The sequence below is a fragment of the Dipodomys ordii genome, unplaced genomic scaffold, assembly GCF_000151885.1.
Source record: "Dipodomys ordii isolate 6190 unplaced genomic scaffold, Dord_2.0 Scaffold45, whole genome shotgun sequence".
Taxonomy (NCBI): Eukaryota; Metazoa; Chordata; class Mammalia; order Rodentia; family Heteromyidae; genus Dipodomys; species Dipodomys ordii.
The window spans coordinates 11388999-11401143 of NW_012267261.1; positions in this window are offsets into that span (position 1 = coordinate 11388999).

Here is a 12145-nt window from a genome sequence, read left to right on the forward strand (position 1 = left end):
AGGCTGGAAAGTGAGGACTAGATGATAAACTAAGGCTTTATTTTCCATTAGAATCATCCTCAAACCTTCCAGAAATAGAATTTTGGGTGGGCCAGCCAAGAAATGGTAGTTGCCCTCCATCATAAAGTAAGGTCACCAGGTAGGAAACTGCTTAAAGGCTGGCTTTGATTTTCTTCTAGTTTCTCTAAGTCTTCCTCTCTCTTCCCCTGTCTCATAATGGCCTTGGGACTTATTTTTAGATTCCCTCAATCATCATTTCTCCTCAAAGTTCCATCTTAGAAAGTGAAAGCATCATATAAGAGCTACAGAGGCAGAATAAACCCCATTTACAATCTACCTAGTTCCCAGGTAAGATGGCCCAAAGGCAGATGGCCAGAGGAAACATGTAAGATTGTTCCCCTAGGGCTGAGAAGGTGGCTCAGTGGTAGAGTGCTTGCCTTGCATGCTCGAGGCCCTGGGTTCGATTCCTCAGCACCACATAAGCACAAAAAGCCGGAAGTGGCACTGTGGCTCAAGTGGTAGAGCGCTAGCCTTGAGCTGAAGAGCTGAGGGACAGTGCCCAGGCCCAGAGTTCAGGTCCCACGACCGGACCAAAAAAAAAAAAAAAAAAAGATTGTTCCCCTAAACTATATCAGATTGCCTCCAGAAATGGAAAGGTTTCCATCTGAGAAACCTGGAAAAATGATGCAGCCCTAATGTGACTCGGGGAGTTTGTCAAAGGTTTTCTTTGCACCCATGGAAATCTTCATGAAATTTTGTCCTTTATTCTGTTTATGTGCTGCATTAAATTTATCATATACTTAGTATGAGAACAATTCAATCATGGCCTTTCAACTTTTTAATGTGTTGATTTCAGTTCACAGGTATTTTATTAAAAAGTTTGAATCTTTGTTCATTAAAAAACTTTTATTAATGAAACTTATATAATGAAAACTAACAAAAAAATCACTAAAGAAGGAAATTGGAGCAGAAAGACATCAGAAGACCAAAAGACGTTTTGTGTTCATGGATTGGCAGAATTAACACTGTGAAAATGGCTATATACTGCCATCCAAAGAGCCTTCACACACTGTTGAGAATGTAAATTAGGCCAATCATTATAGAAAAGAGGATGGAGTGTTCTCAAAAAAATAAAAATAAAACTACCATATATCTTGCTATTCAACTCTTGGGCACATATCCCAAGGAATGCAGATTTACGTACAAGAGAGATGTTTATAACATCACTATTTAGACTAGTCAATCTATGGAACCATTCTAGGTGCCCAACAGGCAGTGATTGGGTAAAGAAAAAGTGAACATATATATATATATATATATATATATATATATATAACACTATATAGTTATATATATAATTCAACCACAAAAAAGAGTGTAGAAAAGTCGATTGAATGAGAGATTTTCATATTAAGTGAGGTAAGATAAGTTCAGAAAGACCAGTAGAGCATGTTTTCACTCATATTCATAATCAAGACTTTAAAATCACAATATGTTATGACTATTCAGAGGAACTGTTTGGTTGTTTTTTTTGTTTTTGTTTGTTTGTTTGTTTTTTGGTGCTGGCACTGCAGTGTAGAACTCTGGGCCTTGCACTCTTGCCTGGCTTTTTCACTCAAGGCTGCTGCTCTACCACTTGAGCCACACTTCCACTTCCAGATTTTTGCTGGATAAATAAGAGTCTCATAGACTTCTTTGTCTAGGTTGGCTCTAAATCACAACCCTCAGATTTCAGCTGCCTGAGTAGCAGTGATTATAGGTGTGAGTGATTAGTGCCTGGCTAGAGGAACTGATTTGAGGGCCCTGATTGGGGGAAATGTATAGAAGTGCATTGGATGTACACATATATGTATATATGAAAACAACATAATCAACTCTTCCAAAAACTAAAAAGAAAGAAGGAAAAGAAAGGGGACTTAAGTATGAGTGAAATAAGTGGGATAAGTTTGATTAAAGTACATTGTGCATATCTTGTAAATAGTACAATATAGACCATTTGCACAATTAACTTATTCTAGTAAAAAAATAAAAACTTCTTTACCAAAAGAGATGGGTCCTCACTTTTCACTTTTGAAAACTAGTAAACTTAATGTTTGGGATCTTATTAGCTCATTATTTATGTAGAAGAAGATTTCATTGTTAAATTTCTACAAATGTTTATAATATATTCCAATCAATTTCACCTTTTTCCCACTCCCACTTCACCCACTTTGGTCTTTGGAATTTTCAAGAAGATATAATAAGAAGAACAAAAAAATGGTTAGAGAAATAGAGGCACAAATAGTGAACAAATGCAGCAATGATACTCACTGGACACTATGTTAAAAAAAAATAAAGTATATGCTGGGTACCAGTGGCTCACGCTTGTAATCCTAGCTACTCAGGAGGCTGAGATCTGAAGATCTGAGATCTGCTAGCCCTGGAAGGAAAGTCCATGAGACGCCCATCTCCAATAGACCACCAGAAAACCGAAAGTAGTGCTGTGACTCAAGTGATAGAGCACTAGCCTTCAGCTGAGGGACAGCACCCAGGCCCAGAGTTAAAGTCTCACAACCGACAATAAATAAATAAATACTAAATAAACAGATACTAAATAAATAAAGTATACAACTTGTGGGTGTGGATGAGAAGGAAAAACTGTGAGAGAGGGAAGGAGTGACATTGTCCAAAAAGAAATATACTCATTACTTGACTTATGTAACAGCAACCCCTCTATATAACACATTTATAATAACAATTAAAAAATTTTAAACTGGTTAGAGAAAGTCAGTTATTGGCCAAAAAGGAACTCCAATTATTTGTAGAAAAACAACAGCAAGTATTGGCTATAATTATGGAAGGGAATATTTTTTCCTGAAAAAGACAAGCACCTCTGAGGAAAAACTATAGAGGAAAAAGTTGACTCTGTTAACCCAAAAGGAAACTGTTACAGATGCAGGGAGCTTTATCACTGAAAAACTAATTGCCCTGGGAAAGGGGGGGCATAAAATCAGGTATATAGCCTTTGCCATTAGAGAAAACAGTGGAGTAAGGGTTGTTCCTCTATTCAGAGAGGAAAGGAGGCATTCATCTCTCCAATATGGCAGCCCTTGAGAATTGAAGATATCCTAAGCCTGCCTCTAAGCAAAATCTGACCTATCGACTTTCAGTATCTTATGATGATTCTCAGGTTGTTCTCTATGTGACAGGTATAATAATACACTTCCTGTTGGATACTGAGGCTCAATATTCTGCTGTAAGTGAATTCTCCAGACTAACTAGTATTGATAAGTCTTCAAGGATTTATTCATAGAGGAAAGATTAATCTCCAGATATATATATATATATATAAAGAGCTCCAGAATTTACACACCAAAAGAATGAAGCAGCCAATTAATAGATGGACAAGTAAATTAAACAGACAGCTCTCAAAAGAAGTATCAAAAGCTAAAGCATGTATGAAGAAATGTTCAATATCCTTAGCCATAACTGAAGTACAAATAAAAACATCATTTTAATTCTATCTTATTCCAACAGGTATGTAAAAGGTTTCTGTTTAGGGGTGGATATCTAGAGGGGGAAGAATATAAAGAGAAAGTACAGGGCATTAAACATTTTAAAGCATTCTATACACACATACAAAAATAGAGCAAGGAAACCTGTTGAAATTGTTCCAAGAGAGGATGAGTTTGATTGGAATACATTGTATGCATAGATGGAAATTGTGAGACACTCATGTCCAACTAATGTATGCTAATAAAATGAAAAAAATAATAAAATTACTTAGAATTCTCCTGGCCTCAGGTATAAAGATTAGGAGGTTTTTTTTCCTCAAAGATTTCTTATGTTACTGGAGTGTCCAGCCCCATTATTGAGCAGAGATATTCTATTTGGGAGACTATAATACATCTAAATATCAGATGTTCTCCACCATTTCTGGAAGCTCAACTGAGTCCCCCACATCAATAAAATAATAATCTTCCTCAGGAGTTCTTGTTAGCCATAAGTCCTCTGGTCCAGAACACAGACACATCCAACAAAGCAATAGCTGCTCAATCTTATTATGTCCCTCAAAAGAAACAAGAATCTAATCATCTCAAAGCTAGCCATGGGCAGTGGTCTTTGGTTAAGCTACATTGTGAGTACAATGACAATATTCTTGTAAGTCACCTAGTCTCATTGTGTTAAAACCAAATAGAATACCAACTTGTATAAGGCTTAAGAGAAGCAAGTGAAGATGCCTTGTGTTGGTCTAACCTATAGTCCCCAAACGCTTATAATATTTGCCTCAAATACCTAGTTCACAACTCATGATTCAAAGGATTCTTTCACATACCACTCCATTCTGGGTCTTCATCAGTGTCTGTGGGCAAATGTGAGTAGTCCTTTTCTAGGCAACATAAATTCATGATCCTCTTCCGCCAGAATCTTCAGCCATAATAAAATATCAAACCAAATCAGTAAACTAATATACCCAAATACAAGCCAAATTCCTTTATATAATTATATCATAATTTCGATTATCATGATTCTCTGGACTTCATTATTGTCAGTCAGTATTTCAGCCGGTTTCTCAAGAGAAGCTCTATGCAGTAAAGGAGGAAATTTAATAAGCAAACATATTTGGCCTTCCATCTTTAACTCAACTTTGTACTACTTACTGCTCTAGTTTTGATCTGGAGTACCATCAAGAGCTTATGTATTAAAGGCTTACTGCAGTTCATGGTACTAATGGAGGTAGCAGAACCTTTCAAAGCTGGAGCCTGGGTAGGAGGAAGTTAGGACATTGAGAGTGTACAGGGGATATTGGGGAACATGGAATCAAATATAGAATTAGTATATCAGATAGCTGGGCTACAATGAAAAAGGTGAACAATAGACATTAGAGTCCACAGATTCAGATTTGACCACCAACTAGGCTATGAATAAAGGAATACAGCTTTACTTTGGTGGAACCTCAGTTTCCCCACTTGCCATTTTGTCTGCAAATGCTCTGTGTAATACTCTAAAGAGCAAGGCAAATGTAAATTGCGATCATTAGAACAAGACAGAGAGAGCAAAGGTTAATCAGTGTGTCTCAGATCATAGAGAACATGGAGCTTAAAGGAGGGGGAGTGGCCAAGGCAGTGAGATGGAGGAGAGGTCAGGAAGAAAGGAACCTGATGTTCAGGGCTGAGGTCCTGGGTTGTGCTCGGATGTGACTGGTCTGGTGAGCTTCGAGTCTTTCGTAAATGGAAGTATGATGGCTTTCCTACTCCAGCCTGCCAGGGGTGGGCCACGTAGGGCCTTCCTGGAAGCCAGTGAACATTTAGCATGGAAATTACTATGACGTTTAACCTGCAGAAAAGTAACGTGTTTGTCTAAAAACACACACACAACACTACAAGAGACAATACCAGGAGGTCAAAGTCCATTGCAGTGTTGAGGAGAAGCAGAAAAAGGGGAAGATTTAGGTGGTATCTCAGGGGTAGAGGGCTGTCGTGTTCAAGGCCCCCCATATCTCTCTCTCTGTCTCTGTCTGTCTGTCTGTCTGTCTCTCTCTCTCTCTTTTGGTAGGTTGTAGGGCTTGAACTCTGGGCCTGGGTGCTGTCCTTCAGCAAACACTCTACCACTTGAGCCACAGCACCACTTCCGGTTTTCTGGTGGTTTATTGGAGATAAGAGTCTCATGGACTTTCCTGCCTAGGCTGGCTTTGAACTGCAATCCTCAGATCATAGCCTCCTGAGTAGCTAGGATGACAGGTGTGTACCATCCGGTTATGGCCCCTCATCTTTTGCACCTGAGAAAAATACATTTTAACTGTTGATTTGTATCCCTCCTTTTATAGATATACACATAGATATAGACTACATAAACAATTATGCTTATAAAATATACATATAAAATTTTCCCTGCCTTTGCCTTTGTGCCTGAAGGTGGCCCTCATGATCTGATCTAAACCATCCTGACAAAGACAACATTGTAGAACAAATAAAGACAACATTGTGAAGTGAGTCAATCTTCAGCCAACATAGTGATTATCCTCCCAGAGCCAGTTAATCCCTAGAAACATATCAAAAATGAGAGAGAAAGAGAAAGAGAGAGAAAGAGAATACACTCCTTTGTGCCTTACTTCCTTTTTTAGAAAACCGAAAATCATTTTTATCAACTCTCAGCTCTTGGCTTTCCAGTTTTGATCAACCTGAAGTCAAAGGTCAAAAGTTGATAATCAACTGAGTCATTCTGCCATTAAAAAAACAACTAAAAGCAGTTTTGGAGAAGTATAATTAATTTCCAACTCTCCTACTCTTCCAGAAAAATATTACCCCAAGGTACAAGAAAAGGAAAATTGTTTCTATAAAAACAGAAAGATGTTTGTTATAGGAATCCCTTAAAGAAAATGCAAAGTCAGGGTGAAATCTCACCTTCATCTACTGTCAGGCAGAAACAACTAGTTGTGCATGTTCCAAAGATGCAGGATGGTCAGTCCTCAAGTAAGAAGATTCGCATCACCATCTGCACCACACAGTATAATGTTCTAAGCTCACTCTGTAATCAAGGTGACCATCTACATTATCAATTGCCTTTATTCAAAAGCAAAATTCCTCTTATTTCTCCATAAGGGAGGTATGGTTTAGACCCAGATGTTAACCAATATCAACGTCCTGCCCTACCAAGGAAATTGGGCAACAGGGTGCCATCTTCCTTGGTGACTGTATTTCAAACTTATGGATTCAATATCTGTGAGAAAGCACTCCAAGGATATAAATCTAGAAAGCATTATATGTACTTGAAAAATGAACGCAGAAAAGGGAGGTTTCTGTCTCTTTTTTGTACCTGAGAGAAATAATCTTTTAATTTTTGTTTTGTATTCACCTTTATATGGCTATAGAATATACTGAAAAAGCTATAGAACATATTGAACAATTATGTATGTAGAACATATATTTAAAAATTCTCTTCACTTCTATTTGGAACCTGTAGGTGGTGCTTGTGATCTTATATAAACCATCCTGGATTCCAGGAGGCTCCCCTAAATGCAGAGGGGCAGGTCATAGCCCTCAGTCAGCCAAATGGGTAACTTTTTCAGGACATGGTCTCTGTTTCACATAAACCAGAGCAAAAATCAGAAATCCCATAGTATTTGTAGCTCCAGAACTAGGCAAAGAGGTTCTTTTTTTTCTTTACATCATCTGTTTATAAGGGGAAAAAACCTTCATGTATACTGAAAGTTCAATTGGCCATTTCTGGATATCACCATACATATAAGGTACTTTGACATTAAGAAATAAATCTATTTTTGGCTCCTATCAACATCCCCCAAACTTATATAATGCACAAACCTTTCATTTTTGACAGAACACTTAGTATCCTATACAGCCAAAGATTTAAACATTTTACTTTAATAGTAAGAGCTAAATTAATAGATAAACAACTTCTGTGCAGCATCAATGCTGGCTCCTCTTATATGTTCCATGTATTTATGTTCCTTGAGTATTTGAGCCCTCAAAAAGGCAAAGCTTAGGAGAAGACTTTGCCAAATTGCTGTCTTCCCCATTAAAATTGCTAGTGGTACTAGCTTTTTTAAGTTTTGTGTTCCTGTGTTTCAAATTCATTCTATCTATATATCTATCTTCACATATATGTATGTATTTATATATAATATATATATATATAAATACTGTGTTACTCCAAGTATTCTAATAAGTAAAAGGTATAAGTCATCTAAAGAGTACAAACATACATCGGCAAACAACTAAACATGCATGTGTCACTTATAGTTATTATCTTAAAATGTTACATGTAATGGAATAACTATTTTTCAAAATTATAACTATGACTATTATAAAAATCACTTTAGAAGGCACCTATTTTTCAAAGAAATTATATTTTCCTTGAATCTTTGCTCTTGTTGGGTTTTGCTTTGTATGTTAAGCACAACTTTTAACAAAGCAATTTGAGCAGTATTTTTAAGATGCTAGGACATCCCCTAACCTAAGAATGGGCACCAAGCAAGCTTATCCTAGCAAACGCTCCATAAACCTTTCAGTTGTTTAAATTTGGTCAAAAAAAGAAAAAGAAAAACACCTCATCAAAAGTTCTTATGGTCACTAATTCTATTTATCATTCCCACCCCAAACATGGGATCAGATCACACTAATCAGGGTGTTAGTGATAAAGGACAATCAAAATCAACCCACTAGTGAAGTCATATGTTTAGAGAAAATTTCTTGAGACAAGGGAGAACGTCGCAAATTATTCGGACAACTTGATATTAATGAAGTCACTTGTACCAGCCCTTCCAAAATTAAATCTGAGAAGTTATAGAAAATGAGTTCTTATGTGTAATTACTGACATTGAAGATTTCCACTAATTTTAATTATACTTTTAGTATTTTTTATATTTATGGAGTTATTTGAAAGGGAAGAGGATTCTCCTACACAATTTATGGAATTGTATGTCTTCTGACTTTGGTTCCCTCTGGAATTTTTCTCTATAAAGTTTCCTTTACTGTTATACTTAAGCATCTGGTTTGGTAGCTTGTCATTTTCCTTGTATACTAGCTTATTACCTACTCAGGAAGCCTATAAAACCTGATTATCTAGCACCCTAATGACTTCAAGAATGAGAAATGTCCAAACACAACAAGCAGGGGGAATTGTAGCATATACTTAAAAATTGCTTTTGCTAAAAAGCACTAATTACCCATATGAGCCCCAAATTTGAATAAAAACAGGATTAAAATCTCTGTATTTCTGCCTCAATTTTTTTTCTGTCTTCTTTGCTATGAGCTATTGTTTTCCACACTCACTATAGATTCTGAGGATGGGAATACAGGACTGATGGGTAAATATCTTGTGACAAATCATTTCTACCTATCCCATGCATTAAAGACATATTCATCTTGACAAGTCCCATCTGACCAATCCTGAGAGAACAATCATTAGATCATACTGATCCCTGCTCCTAACCTTGCTACTTTTGATATTCTAGGCTCTAACTTTAACATTTCTGTCAAATTTCTCAACTCCAGTCTAACTAATATCCTCATGCTAAATTTCCTACCAACACATTTTCACCCTTGGGTAAGATAAGTGCTTCATTTTGTGACAAAGTTATAATTCTGCTGGCCCAGAAGTATAAATGTCATATTCTCAGCAACCATTACCACCTAATCCAATCAGCTTCCCCAAATCTCAACAGAGAGCAACACTGTGGACCTTGAGTCTACCCTTAGCAGAAAACAGCCGGATCAATCTTGCTGTTCATAAACCTGAATGGACTAAGGATCCAGAGCCCCTGATTAGGTAATAGTCCAGTATATGGTCATCTAGTAGATATGAGCAAGAATGAGGACATTCTCTGGGCTATAAGATTCCATTCCCCTTCTCAGAGACAGATTAACAAAACCCCAAAGGCCCACACTCCAGACCAACAGTTAAGAAAATGACCCTACATCCTTCTTATGTAGCTTATTCCCCATATTAGGACCACACATATGCCCTGAGAGATATAATGACTGCTATGTCTTTTCACTTATGGGACTAAAAGGCAAAAGGCAAAAAAAAAAGATCCAATGTGCAGGCACTTGCACTTAACTTTTCAAAATTGCAAGCAAATGCCTTTCAATTCCTAAACAGCCCCTATGCAGTCATCCAGCCACTTGAAGAGGGTGAAAAGGAGAGGACTCTGGATTTGCACCACCTTGTGACCCCACTCTATTGAATAATAAAACTCAAAGCCCCAGTCATTTCAACACACTCTGTTCTTGTGCAAACTGTGCACTGTACATCTGGAAGTGAGGTTAATGAATCATTTCTTGAGATCTTCTTATTCATTGTGTGTCTCTTTCTGCATCTGGCAGTATCCTAAACTGCACCCAAGGAATGGAGGAGTATTTGGAACTCCCATTCACCTATAATAGTGGGAGCTGAGTCCATTATTCCAGTTATCTTTGGCTGCTTGACATTCCTTCTTCAAATTTGGAGGTATGAAGCAATAAAATCATTTACTACTGTTAGCCCTTAGGATTCTAGCTAGTTAACTGGGCTCAGTGAGGTGGATCTTCCTGAAGGGCTCTCAGTAGTTAGAATATGGCTGAGGCAAAAGACATCTCAGAGACCACTTACTCACATATGATTGGTACCATATATCTGAGCAACTCTAAATGTAATATATGGGTTACCACATGAGTTTTTTTCAGTGGCAACTTCAGTGTACGCGAACTTCTCTCATGGCCACTAGTTCCTATGCTGTGGAGGTAGGAAGGGAAATTTGGCCTTCAGGAATTAATAATGCCACCACTTCTTAGAACAAGTTACTAAATTAGTTTAAGAGATCACATACAAGGAGAAGAGAATCAGCTTCTATAACCTTGTGCAGGAGAATTTAAGAATGCATACACATAGTTTAAGAATGCATACACATACCAAACTGTTCCCCTCCTGAGCTCAAAAAAAATTGTTTCTTTTGTGGCAGGTGATCTGCCTCAGATGAGTGATCCGTGTTTCCAGATAGATTCCAGGAGACAGGGTCTAATTCTAACCCCTAAGGTTTATTCAGAGATTACCATATATGTGCCAGTCATGATTCCAAGTCCCTGATTTCTCTGCCCTATTTGAATTATTCTTCTCTTAATATCCAAGTAGAACATCACTTGTCTTAATCTGGTGCACTGTAGGAAAGTCCTGAGCTTTCTCCAAGTACATCTGTCCTCAGAGGCTACATTTCCCCAAAGAAATCCCGTGATGATGTCTGCAATTAGGGACCTACTTCCACCCAGTTCCCCTGCCAGAAATAATCATCACTAGCATATATAACAACTGTATACTAATTACATCTCAGTGTGGAAATGAATTCCATATCAATTCTCAGCATAAGTATTTGCAGGAATGTACCATCCATTTCTTTCTCAAACTATTTTCCCATTCATTCTTTTCTCTTTTTTTGCCAAATAGCCATAGTACAGAAAATACTGTACTTTCCATTATTTTTATTCAAATTTTAATTTTGTCAAGGTGATGCACATAGAGGGTTATAGTTACATAAGTAAGGTAGTGAGTACATTTCTTGTCTAAATTGTTACCCTCTCCCTCATTTTTCTCACACTTTCCTTCCCCCCCCCCGCAAATGTACAGATCATTCCCAACATATTGTCTTGTGGCTATCACTATTGCATTGGTTCCCCCTTTGTCCTTTGTCTCACCATTTTTTGCTCCCCTTTCCTTCCCTAATTCTGATAAACTTATATGCAATACCCAGGGTATTTCCATAGTATAGAGGTTATCACATCTGCTTTATATGCAGAAAGTCCTGGGTTCGAGTCGCAATCACTCTTATTAGGAAGAGACTCTCCCTTCTGCATAGGTTAGTAATTAGAAGTTTGTGGTCATTCATTTGAACCTTACCCTGAAACCTTCCTCAGAAAACTTTGAATTAGATGCATGTATTTTTAAAGCATTACTTTTCATATAATGCCTCCACCACTTCTCCTGATGTGTGTGAAGTCTCTGCTCATTTTCATACATGTTGGTAATCACTGGTGCCAGAATCTCTTCTCTGAGGCTCAAGTCACTACATTCTCTACAGGGACTATTCTCTCATTGGCACCAACCACCAACTCATCTAAACAACACTTGGGTCTGCAATCCACACTCTTAAGAAACACCTCCTCCTATCATTCACATTTCTGTATTCCTTACCAGTTCTCTACAGGCAACCCACATAATGTAAAAATCCACTGTCTTAATAAAATGAATTGTTCAGCTTTCTTTAGGTTGTTTGCTTAGATAGCTCTTCCCCTGGCTCAGGGTCAGCAACCTTTAATCTCTGATAAACATGCAATCTTGTAATGGTGATCACTCATTTGGGAGTTGTCTTGAGCATAGTTACTTATTTTTCATTTCCCTTTGTCCTTCTACAATCTTTCATTCCCTCCATAATTGTTTTACAAGGATTGTCATCTCTCATTTGCCCAAATTCTAAATTTGAAAGCAGAATTCACAACTAGTGACCTTTGTAAATGGTTCTTTTTGTACCTACTAACATAACACATGTGAATTTCTCTTTTTTTTGTGGGGGGTGGGGGAGTAGGGGGGTCCGGTCATGGGGCCTGAACTCTGGGCCTGGGCGCTGTCCCTCAGCTCTTCAGCTCAAGGCTAGCGCTCTACCACTTGAGCCACAGCA